Source organism: Equus asinus, chromosome 8, assembly GCF_041296235.1.
Source record: "Equus asinus isolate D_3611 breed Donkey chromosome 8, EquAss-T2T_v2, whole genome shotgun sequence".
NCBI classification, from domain to species: Eukaryota; Metazoa; Chordata; class Mammalia; order Perissodactyla; family Equidae; genus Equus; species Equus asinus.
The window spans coordinates 96747588-96758745 of record NC_091797.1 but is presented as its reverse complement, the minus strand read 5'-3'; positions in this window follow the sequence as shown (position 1 = coordinate 96758745).

Here is an 11158-nt window from a genome sequence, read left to right as displayed (position 1 = left end):
TTATCCTATTTGAAAATTACCCAGATAGTCAATGAGTTTGTCATTTAATTTCACCTATCAAAACTTCAAAGTTTCAAGTTACCAAAGGAATTTTGGAAGTTCACTTAAATACACATGCCATAACAGATAACTATTGTTAAAAAGTTCACACAACATTTTTATCTTTTTCACATCTATTTAGTTTACTCATTCCCAATAATTATTTTGAATGCCTACAAAACTTCATGAGACATTAGGCAAAATTAACCATCATTTTAAATTATTATTTTTACTAATCAGTTTTGTAATAGCAATAACATCAGCTTATTTGACCAATAAACAGAAAATAAAGACTGTGTCTCTCCATATTATCTCATGCTGATAACTCTGGGGACGTGTCCATTTTAATCAAACCAACAGTCTTAAACAAGCTTGCCGTTACCAAAGTTAATTTTTATCATGTCAACTTGAAAGTCATTTGGGTTTGTTGCTATTACAATGGGAACTAATGTATATAAGCCACTTACTTTAAGCAATTGCATAGAGCTCTTTAGAAACTATAGCACCTGGAGGTAAGATGTCACACATACACATATAGACACACACAGAGACTCCGCAGCTATTGTTTTAAAATTACTGCCATGAATCAGGTACAGGAATACAAGACTCCCTGGTTAAGAATCCACATTTTGTTTTAAGCTTTTTACTAATATTTGTAAAGACACCCAAGATGCTAGATTTTTGCAAGGGTGCTCTTAAGGCAATTTTTCATCCCTTTTTTCATCAGCCTTAGGAACTGGTGATGGGCTAGATATATCTTGGAAAGTTTGCAAGGTCTTTGAGATAAAGGAGATGGGTGGACTCTTAACTGCCTCTAGAGCTCCATTTCTAGTCTTGCAAGAATTTTTTTAAGGACAGTTGCTCTTAATTCCTCAGAAATTGGGTTGTAACTTAAATGACATTAAGTTATATCACAAAGGCACAGAAAAACCATTCAAATTTTCTCCAAGATGGAGTTTCTGGGGCATATTTTGTTTACCTGTCTCCAATGTCCCGATATGTATGAGCATCTTGAGAGGAACAGGGGAGGCTTTGGGATTGGAGAAGGACAAGCAAATTTTGAACCAACTTCCAGAGCCACACCTCTGGCCCTGCAGGGATTTGCAAGACAAACATGGTTGTTTCCAGTTCCTGAAAGAATTGATTACAGTCTGAGTGATAAAAGAGGTTGGCCCGCCCTTTCAGCTAAGTTTTTCCAGTTGCTGCTTTATATCAGGGAGATTTTTACCTTAAGAGGTGAGTCAAAAGATCATTATGTTCTGACATGGCACTGCTTGGCACACCATGCTGTGGTGCACATGCCACGTATAAAATAGAGGAAGATGGGTACAGATGTTAGCTCAGGGCCAGCCTTCCTCAGCAAAAAGAGGAGGATTGGCAGCAGTTAGCTCAGGGCTGATCTTCTTCTTCTTCAAAAAAAAAAGATTATGTTCTAAAATTTCAGGACAATGTATCACACCTTTAAAAAGGCTGCACAAAATGTTTAATAAAGGGCATTTTTCCAAGTGCACAATTTAATTCTAGACCAATTCACCCTGGGGTAAGGGGAATGGAGCTTTCATTAGCATCTGGAAGAGCAGGAGAGGAAGTGGAGACACCAAATTTGATTAAGCTCACAAAATTAGTCATTATGAGAGCTCTCTAAAAAGTTTTTCCAATTTACAAGTTTTTCCAATTTAAAGATCCATCCTGTGACCAATGACAAGTAGGATCTTAATGGCGACTCAAACCAATAAGCATTTATGTCTTAACTATGGACACAAGAAGTGTCCTCAAAAGCAAGTGCAAAAGAAGCAGCCCTCACGAGATCCAGAAAGTTTACTTCCCAGAAAGTCCAATAAAGCAAAGGCTTCCACTGTATAGGTGGTAGTGCACTAACAAGTAATGAAGTTTGAGATGACAAAGGCCCCTGAGGGACTGGAAACCCTCAGGAAAAAAACCCCTGAGGGTTGATACAGCAGAACAAAGAGAGTGCATATTGGAATCCCAGTGTATTCGACTGGCCCCCAAGATGCACACCAAAACCTGCATCCTCCAGATAGCATAGACCAAAGAGGTCACAAAGCCAAGCTCTCAAGACCTAGAACAAGACAAACAACAAAACCTTCCTCTCATATGCACATTAACAGCGTTAGCTCAGCCTTAGGTCTCTTGGAGCCAAACGAATGCCTTGGGGTGGGGGACTGTGTGCTGTTTTACAGAGTACCTCATTGAACAGAAATTTTGTTGAGGTTGGCAGGGGTCCTGGCATCATCTACCCTGCTCTGTGACCAATTTATCCTATCATGGGAGTCTTCTTGAGGTGGCAAGCACCCTATGGCCCTAATTGCTTGACTCATGCCTACCAATTTTGTGGCCTTTTTTGGCTTCCAAGAAGCCCCTTAGCAATAGCTTTCACCTTCTGTGCATACTTAACCTACAGCAAAGTTTACTGATGGCCTGCCCAGACAACAGGCTTGTGGAGATGCCTATAGCAGGCCCTACAGTTTTTTCCTTTTTATGACAAATGACACCAAAGACAGAGACAGGGAAAACTAGTGACCATCTCTGCGAGGAGAAGGATGAATAAGTCAATGAGTACTCAAAGCAAATTTCTCAGAGTTGCTGAATGATCCATCATCTGACCACTTTCTCCAGATTTTAAAGAACACAATTGCCAGGCTATGTTATAAAGGAATATCATTTTTCCTATTTCATGGGCTCACAGCTAAAAGTTGCCCATTTTGGGAGAATGCAGCCTAAAGGGCTAGAGGTGGGGATCAAATCAGCATTTCCCATTTTTTCAGAATTTAGACACAGCTGGTCAAAAGTATATTTAAGCTACAGCGAGAACGAGATCATAAAAATTTTGGGTGTCCCTGAAACCAAGGCCCTCACAATGATGTCAAACCCAGGCTTCCTTCCAATGGCCAATGTAATTCCCTGAGGCTGATGGCAGTTTGGTAGGACCCCTAGCCACAATGAGAGTGCAAGGGGATTTTGCCCAACTGGATTTTGGGACCTCCACCCTGATGATGATTAAGCCAAACCCTCAGTACACTGAACAAGCTGGGTCAGATTCTACAGTTCTTTGTAAACATTTACACCTTCTGGAAACTTTAGGTGCCAGAAGGCGGTGAGTTTGACTCTTTAAAGAAATTTCTCTATTACCTGGCTCTTAAAAAGGATCCCCAAAGTGGCCACTGCAATTTTAAATCATCCTGGTTATCTGGAATGTAGTTCAGACAAACATTAGCACACAATACAATTCTACGTATAAGACAGACCAGAACACTAGCAAGTTTTCCAGGAACATCTCAGAACCAGTGCCAGGAGCTACTCAAAACCAGATTTCCAGGGGCAGCTCACAACCAGCACCAGGTGTCACCCAGATCCAGAAGCAACTTAAGAGAGAACCTCTTACCCTACCTCCAGTTACCTTAGGTGGTTCAGGCTCAAGCTTCTGGTCTCAGCCCACTAGGATTCCCCAGAATGAAAGCCAAACTTCTATTTCCAGGAAATCAAACCAGAGAGACAAGGTAAGGGACAGTCGCTCTCTTAAAGTTACTCACCAAGAGCCCAGAGACGTCTTGATCCAGAAGCTGTTTCTTCTCTCAAAGAGGGAAAAAAAAACCACCTTGGTACTGAGAGCACCAAAGCAGGAAACAGGAATTCAATCAGTTGAGTCTTTAGACAAAATTGTCTAGGCGGCTGCTTAGGGTCGATGAAAAGATCACACACCCTGCTGGGAGTTCCAAAGTCTCAGGCGGGTGGTAACAGGACCTTGTCCCTTCATCGTCACCAACTGCTACTGCAGAAAATTGGGGTTCTCTTGCCTGATGAGCTTAATGAGCCATATAATTATGGCATCAGACGTCGGAGGAGAAATCAGCTTAATTCTGAGAGATGGATCTGCAGGGAGGCAGGGGGCGTGTGCCCTCATACTTGTCTCCCTGATTCAGGACTTGGGGTGAAATTTAAGAGATTAGGGAGGACAAGGTGGCACCTGGAAACACTGGGGGCACAGGTTTTGATTGGTAGGCTTCAAGCATTTATGGTATGGCTTTAAACATTTATGACAAGTTTCTGTACTTTTATGATAGGGCTCTAAACATTTATGATGAGATGGTGAAGGAATTCTAACACTGGATCTTCCTGAATGAGGGACCCCTCACTTCTGAGAAGAGTCCAACTTTCAAGGTCCAGTTGTGTCCTAGGTCTTTGGGTTCCACGGGGAGGAGACTCTTTGGGTCCAAGGTCATTTCAGGTCAAGATTTCTTCTTCTGCACTGGCTCTGGTGACATGAATTTGCACACTTTCCAAAAGGCAATCATTAGTCACTCAGTTGATAAGAGATGGGGTCAGGTGAACTGGTCCTGGAGGGCCCATTGTTACATAAGTTACAATAAATCTATGTATTCAGAGAGAAAGAAGCAATTACAGATAATGCACAAAGTTACAACCCAATTTCTGAGGCACTGAGAGCAACTGTCCTCATCTCACAAATCTTTGCAAAACTGAAAATGCAGCTCCACAGGCAGCTCAGATTCCACCCATCCCCATCACCGATCCTGACACCTCCCCATCTGACTCAAAGCCTGGACCCTCGCCAGGAGCATCCTTATTAGACTGTCCCCAATTCCTGAGACTGAGGGAAAAGTTTAAACCCCAATTACCCTGAAAGCCCTAGGGACCAACATGAATTTCTCTCTCTGTCCTTTGAAGTTGTAAATGTTTCCCTGTCTTTAGCATATAAACAGCCCAGGAGAGAACAGCCCACAGTCACCTGAGACTCAACCTGGCTCCTCAATCAGTAAGGCCTGACGTTAGAGGGAAAAAAAGGGAAAAAGTTTCCTTTTAAGTGCAGGCTGCTAGAGAGGCTCTCTACCCAAATCTAATTCATCCCCTCCTTATCTAGAGCAAAGATAAATCTTAAAAGGCTCCTCCACAAATATTATCAACAACAAACTTTTAAGCAGGTAACTTTAGCTTGTTACAACTGCTTGAGACACAATTATTTGTAAACTACTGAGTTTTGTATTCTACCTGTTTTATGGCTAAAACTTTTTAAATAAAAGCTACAAGATCTCTGTGTCGGTCTACATATATGTACGTACATTATATATAAGCGATGTTTTTCTACCTCTAAATGGTATTAACAAAATTGATTTCTAAACAGAGTTCTATTTAATAAACTTAAATTAGGAGCTCACATAAATTATTTCTAAATATAACAGAAACTAATCTAAATGTTTTTCAGGTTAACATGCTGTAAAATAATCTTTGGTCAATAAGTGTTTGCTTAAGTTTGTTGGTCTAATTAAAATAGGCACGTCTTCAGAGTTATCAGCACTGGATACAATGGAAACATACAACTTTTATTCTACCTGGGGTATTAATCAGATCAGCTCATGTTTATGACAAGCAGGTGATAAGCTCATGAAAGAGCAAAGAACAAATTGTGAATGTAAAAAAGAAAGTTTGTGGAAGAGCAACCTTGAGAAAAAAGTCTCATGCGTGGTCGAGCTGGCTAGGATTGGAATGAATTTAATTAAGTAATTGAGTTTAGTATCAAAAATAAGCTGGTGCAAAATTAGAATTTGGTTCTCTTTCTGTGTTTGTTATAAGGACAAGGTTTCTTGGGCTTTTAATCTCCTGATAAAACAATTATGAAAAGTTTTTCTTTACATTTGAGTAATCTGGGAAAAGACAGGGATGTTATGTTTTATCAAAATTATTTCCTGTGCCTTTATGTTAAGAGCTGAGTCTTTTTTATTACAGAGAGCTAAGTGTTTGCAGCTATGTAACCTCTGTATTTGTCTTTGAAATCTTTTTGTCACCTTGGTTAGAAATTAAATATGAAATTTCGTAATGATCTGTGATCCTATTTAGGCAAGTATTTGAAGACCTTTGATATTTTTGACAAACTGAGCAAAATCAGATTCTAAATCAAGTCTTTTTCGGACTTTTAGGTAACATTGGGAGTTTTCAGACGATCCCTGAAAAATCTCAAAAGATTCATTTTCTCTCCTTATAAAAAGAGAGATATTAAACTAATTAGGCTCATTTGAAATGTTAAATTACACAGGAAGCATTGTCAAATAAGAAATAACATTAAGCCTTCTTGATGTTATATCTTTCAAGTATAGGTTATAAGAGGTCCAGAAATTATGTGAAATTCCTGGGAGTCTAATATGTCCTGTAATAAAATGCTGCTGTCATCAAAATTGAGGGTTGTGTTAATATCAGGAAAGCTCTTTAGCTGATTTTCACACAAAGCCAGCAACCACAGAATTTGTAAAGGTGGCATGTGTGGATGAAGTCCATTCTGCTTCTGCAAAGAACAGTCCCTCATTGCCAGACTTTTGCCATCCTGAGGTCTTTATAACAGGGCAACAGTCTGCTCCTGAAGCAGAGAAATTAAGGTGGCTGAACAATGGCTGTAAATTCAACAAACAGTCAGGACTATGGAAAATCCACGACGGCCGCTGGGCTCTTCCCAGCTCCCTGGCAAATCCCATTTTTCAGTTTTTACATTTCTTCAATCACATTAAGGAAAAACTATTTCTTCCCCAGAACTCTTCCCTCGGGGTCCTTTGAGCACCTGCAGCTGAACTTCATTGAAGTGCCACTTCCTATGGCTCATCAATATGTTCTTTAGTTATTGTCTGTGTTTCCTGGATGGGTTAAAGCCCTTCCCTTGCCACAAAGCTGATGCTCTCACAATGGCAGAGAAACTGCTAGAACACGTGCTTCCCACTTGGGATGTACCTTCCACAATCTCCAGTGATTGAGGCACCCACTTCACTGGGCAAATCACATGAACTTTAATGAAAACCTTTCAAACTTCTTGGAATTATCACTGTTCCGATCATCCTAAATCATCAAGCAAAGTCGAGAAAAATACTGGAAGAACTGGATTCAAGCAGAAGAAATGTTAAATTACATGAGACTACATGAGCTGAGAAAGGTGGTCTAATGTTTTGTTTTTCCAGATTTAAAGAAATCTTTTCTCTTAAGCCATCAACAGTTTGGTAGGACACACCTTTGTGAACAAAAATGAAACATTTATCTTTTCTCTCTACCTGATCCCTCCAGAATTCAGAAACACTCAGTGAGTGCTCTTATTTTCACTTGTATAAATAATCAGGCCAAGTTTTAATATAAACAAATTAATTTTACTGTGATTATCTTTGACCCAAAAAAATTGAAGGTAATTGTAGAGAGGAAAATTCTGTTTGCATCCTTGTAGACATTAGATTCTGGTCCTGTTAATTATCTTCAGGTTTGTTACACACTGTAGACTGGACTCCCCTAACCTAAGGTATTACCTTCGGCCTTGCTGACTGTTGGCAGTGCCCTCTTTGGAAAACAATGAATTAACTCCACATGCGACAGTCACCAGCAGATCAGTGTCTGTTGGTCCACAACCTTCTGCTGCTCCCCTGTTGTCTTATGTGAGTGTGACCAGCTGCTGTGAGTCTCTACTGTCTTATCCTCAGCCCATCACCAACAGGTTAAAGGATTAAAGATGCTTTCCTGGATTCTAAGTTAAAGGATCCTGTTGGTCACAGTCTAGAGCCTGGTGACTGGGTATTCTGGAAGCATCATCAGAGGACAGCCCTTAGCCCCATTGGAAAGGACCTTATCAAGGGCCCCTGACCACTGACATTGCTACAGAACTATAAAACATTGCATTCTAAGTGTCCCCTTTTGGGTACACCTTCCACCCACGGAGAACCATGGGCTTTTGAATGTCTAGACAGCTGGCATATGGCAGGATAATTCCTTTAGGATACTATAATATTCCCTTTCAAGTTCTTGTTAAAGGAGAAACCCAACCACAATCTTGTAGGTCTAGGTGAGACTTAGAGACCTTGTTTTACACCCCACTACTCTCCATTGATTCCCATTGCCAAAGGCTTTGTCCCTTGGGTTGATGTTGCCATGATGACCAATTGATAAAAAGTTTAGCTACAATGGCAAATTCTGTCACTTGAGCCTTAGCTCGACAACAATGGTTCCTAATCCCCCAGTCAGGATCATATTAGATAATTAAATGGCACTTCATTATGTCCTTGCAGGACAGGGTGGCATCTGTGTCATAGCCAACACCCTCTGCTGTACCTGCATCAACTCTTCTGGTGACATTGAGTTAGAACTTGGAAAAATCATAATAATGTCACAGGATGTCTCCAGTCCAATGTCTTTCAGTGACACCCTCTGGTTCACTATCGATGTTTTCAGCTGGCTTTCTTCAGGACTAGGTGTTTGGATGAGACCAGGACTTCCAATAATGTTTATGATTATTAGAAATGTGCTATGTGTAACTGTATTTAAGCTTCTTATGTTACTACTCACTCAGATCTGCTCCAAGTTATACTAATGATTATTGTCCTGATTTGCATGATCTTTGTCACCTTCATGCTATGAATGACTTGCATTTCTCGATGCTGTGTGTCTGTCTCTACCTCCAGAATAATGATTGCTCAGCAACTTGAAATGATCAACCAGTCTTCAAACTCCGAAGGACTTGATACTTTTCCACACAGAGACTGTGCCTACGACTCATTTCCTGACCACCTCCTTATTGCTCAGATGCCGCCAGAGCCTCTGACTGCATTTCTCCTACGGAAGATTGAGCACGTGGCTTCCCCCTGACAAGGGATGTGACTTTCCAGAAAAGAACATTTCTAGTAATGAGGGAAATATCAATATATCAAACAGTTGATCCAAGATGCTTTCTGCTGAAAGATCTTGATCAGAAGGGGAAATGTGGACAGTGAGAACAAAATAGAGTAACATCTGTCAAGGCTACTAAAATGGAGCTGGGAGGCCATTAAGGAAGTGGGGCTCAGGCAGGCACACCACGTCTCTACCAGACGGAATGTAACTTTTGAGCTGTGCTTCTCTGTTGTCACCTTGACCTTCTTTCAAGAGATACGCTTACTCTCAAAGATAAGAACTTCCTGCCTTAGAGACGGCCTTAGCAACTGATCACATACAGCCAAGAAGTAACAGTTTTTGCCAATGCCAACCACAAATTTTGCAAAGCGACCTGTGGGACTTTTCTCTTTTTGCCTGTCTATACCCTTACCTCCTCGTTTTCCTCGGAACACAGTTTGGGTTTCTGCCTGAATCTGGGTCTCCTGAGTTGCAATTCTAATTGCCCAAATAAGTATCTGCTGTTTGAAGTGTAGTGAATTTTTCCTCAGTCGACATCTCATACTTCTGGAGGCCAGGAGTCCCAGATCCAGGTCCAGGAGGGTTGATTTCTGGTGAGGCCTCTCCTCCTGGCCCACAGAGGGCTGTCTTCTTGCTGTGCTCACATGGGCAAGGGGGAGAAAGCAAACTTTCTGGTGCTGCTTCTGATAAGGATACTCATCCTCTCGGGTCAGGGCCCCGCCCTTATGACCTCATTTAACCTTAATTACTTCCTGTCTCCAAATAGAGTCGTACTGGGGTTAGGGCTTCAAGATATGAATGTTCTGGGGATAAAATTCAGTACATAGCACCCTCCTTCCTCAGGGCTCCAACCATGCCATGCACGTGACTTGTAGCCTGTATCACATTGTATTGTTAAGTACTATTCATTTTTCTGATTCTAAAATAACACATACTTAGTGTAGAAAGTGTGGAAAATGCAGAAAAATATGAAGAAAACAAAATGCATAAATACACCCTAGAGATAAATATTATTAATATGCCAGGGGATTTTTGGTCTTTTTTCTGTGTATACACATTCAGATACTTTTTTGACTCAATTTGGATCAAAAAATATGGGGGTTTTTGGTAACAGCTTTAGATATAATTCACATACCATACAATTCACCCATGAGTGAATTCACCACATGAGTGAGAGCAGCGGGAGGCCCAGGTTAGTGCAGGGACCGTGGGGGCTGAGGAGGGTACAGGTGTCTGTGTCATCATGAAGGCCAGCTCCCTAGGACTACACCCCAGTTGACACGGGGACTCAGTGCACACTCAGGTGGTAACAAGGCATGGCGAGGTCCAGAACCTTCCATGTGGAAGTTGAAGTGGCCGATGGAAGATGAGGAAGCCACACTCCACAGTCATTTAGGGGCAGACGTTGGTGGGGACGGGCTGATGGCTGGCAGCAGCTCTGTTCTGTGATCCACTCTGCAGGCAGCAGTCTTTATGCAAAGCCCTGGAAGAGTGACCTTCACTGACCTGGCGAGGTCATCAAACTCTCTGCTCACCTGGACATCCTGAGGAGAGACCCAGGACCAGGCAGCACATTGTCACTTTCTGAGAACTTGACTTTTTTTACTCACACACACAGGGTGTCAAAGAAGTTCCTTAGGACAGCTTCTCTCTTCTGGATGACAATGTCATTACTCCTCAAAGTATTAAAAGAGAGAAGGGCAGGGGCTCAGGGGGCGTCTGGGGGCTGGTTACATAGGTCTGTGCTGTTTGTGAAAATTCACTAGACTCTGCCCTTAATCCATGTGCACTTTGCAGCATAAACTTTGTTCCTCAACAGGAAATGAAAACCAGAGAAGTTGGGGAAAGAGAACCAGCACTGAGTCTGTCTCTGCACAGGCCCTTTCCGTAGGGTCTGTCATCTCATCCCATCTCACAGTGACCCTGGCTGGAAGGTACCAGCCCCGTTTCACATGGACACACGGCTGAGTCCTGGAGAGGGCTTTACATGAACTATAAGGATTCAGAAGGATTTTCCTTAAAGCTGAGGATACAATCTGGGCTAGGCAGATTAGACTAATGATAACAGTGAAGGAACAGGAAATAGAACATTGTATCCATGTAGCCGGCCCTGACACAGGAAGGGTTACTAATCACTGGAAAAAGCTTGCCAACAAACTGTGACCCGGAGGTGAGAAGGCCGGTTAGCCAATGACGGGTAAGACCCCCGGGGGGGCAGGGCAACCTAAGACAGTCGGCGGCCGCCCAGGGGCACAGATGGAGAAACGATATTGATATCAGGAGCAGGAGGGACCGTTGCCTAAGAGACCTTGCCTGCTCCGAGATAAAAATATAGGAGCACAGCAATAACATGATAATATCAAAACAGAGGCCAAGGGAGGGCTCCTTGAGAAATCACTAAGAATTCTTGGCATTCGCTAATTACTTTATCCAGAACACCTGTGTATGTTTAACA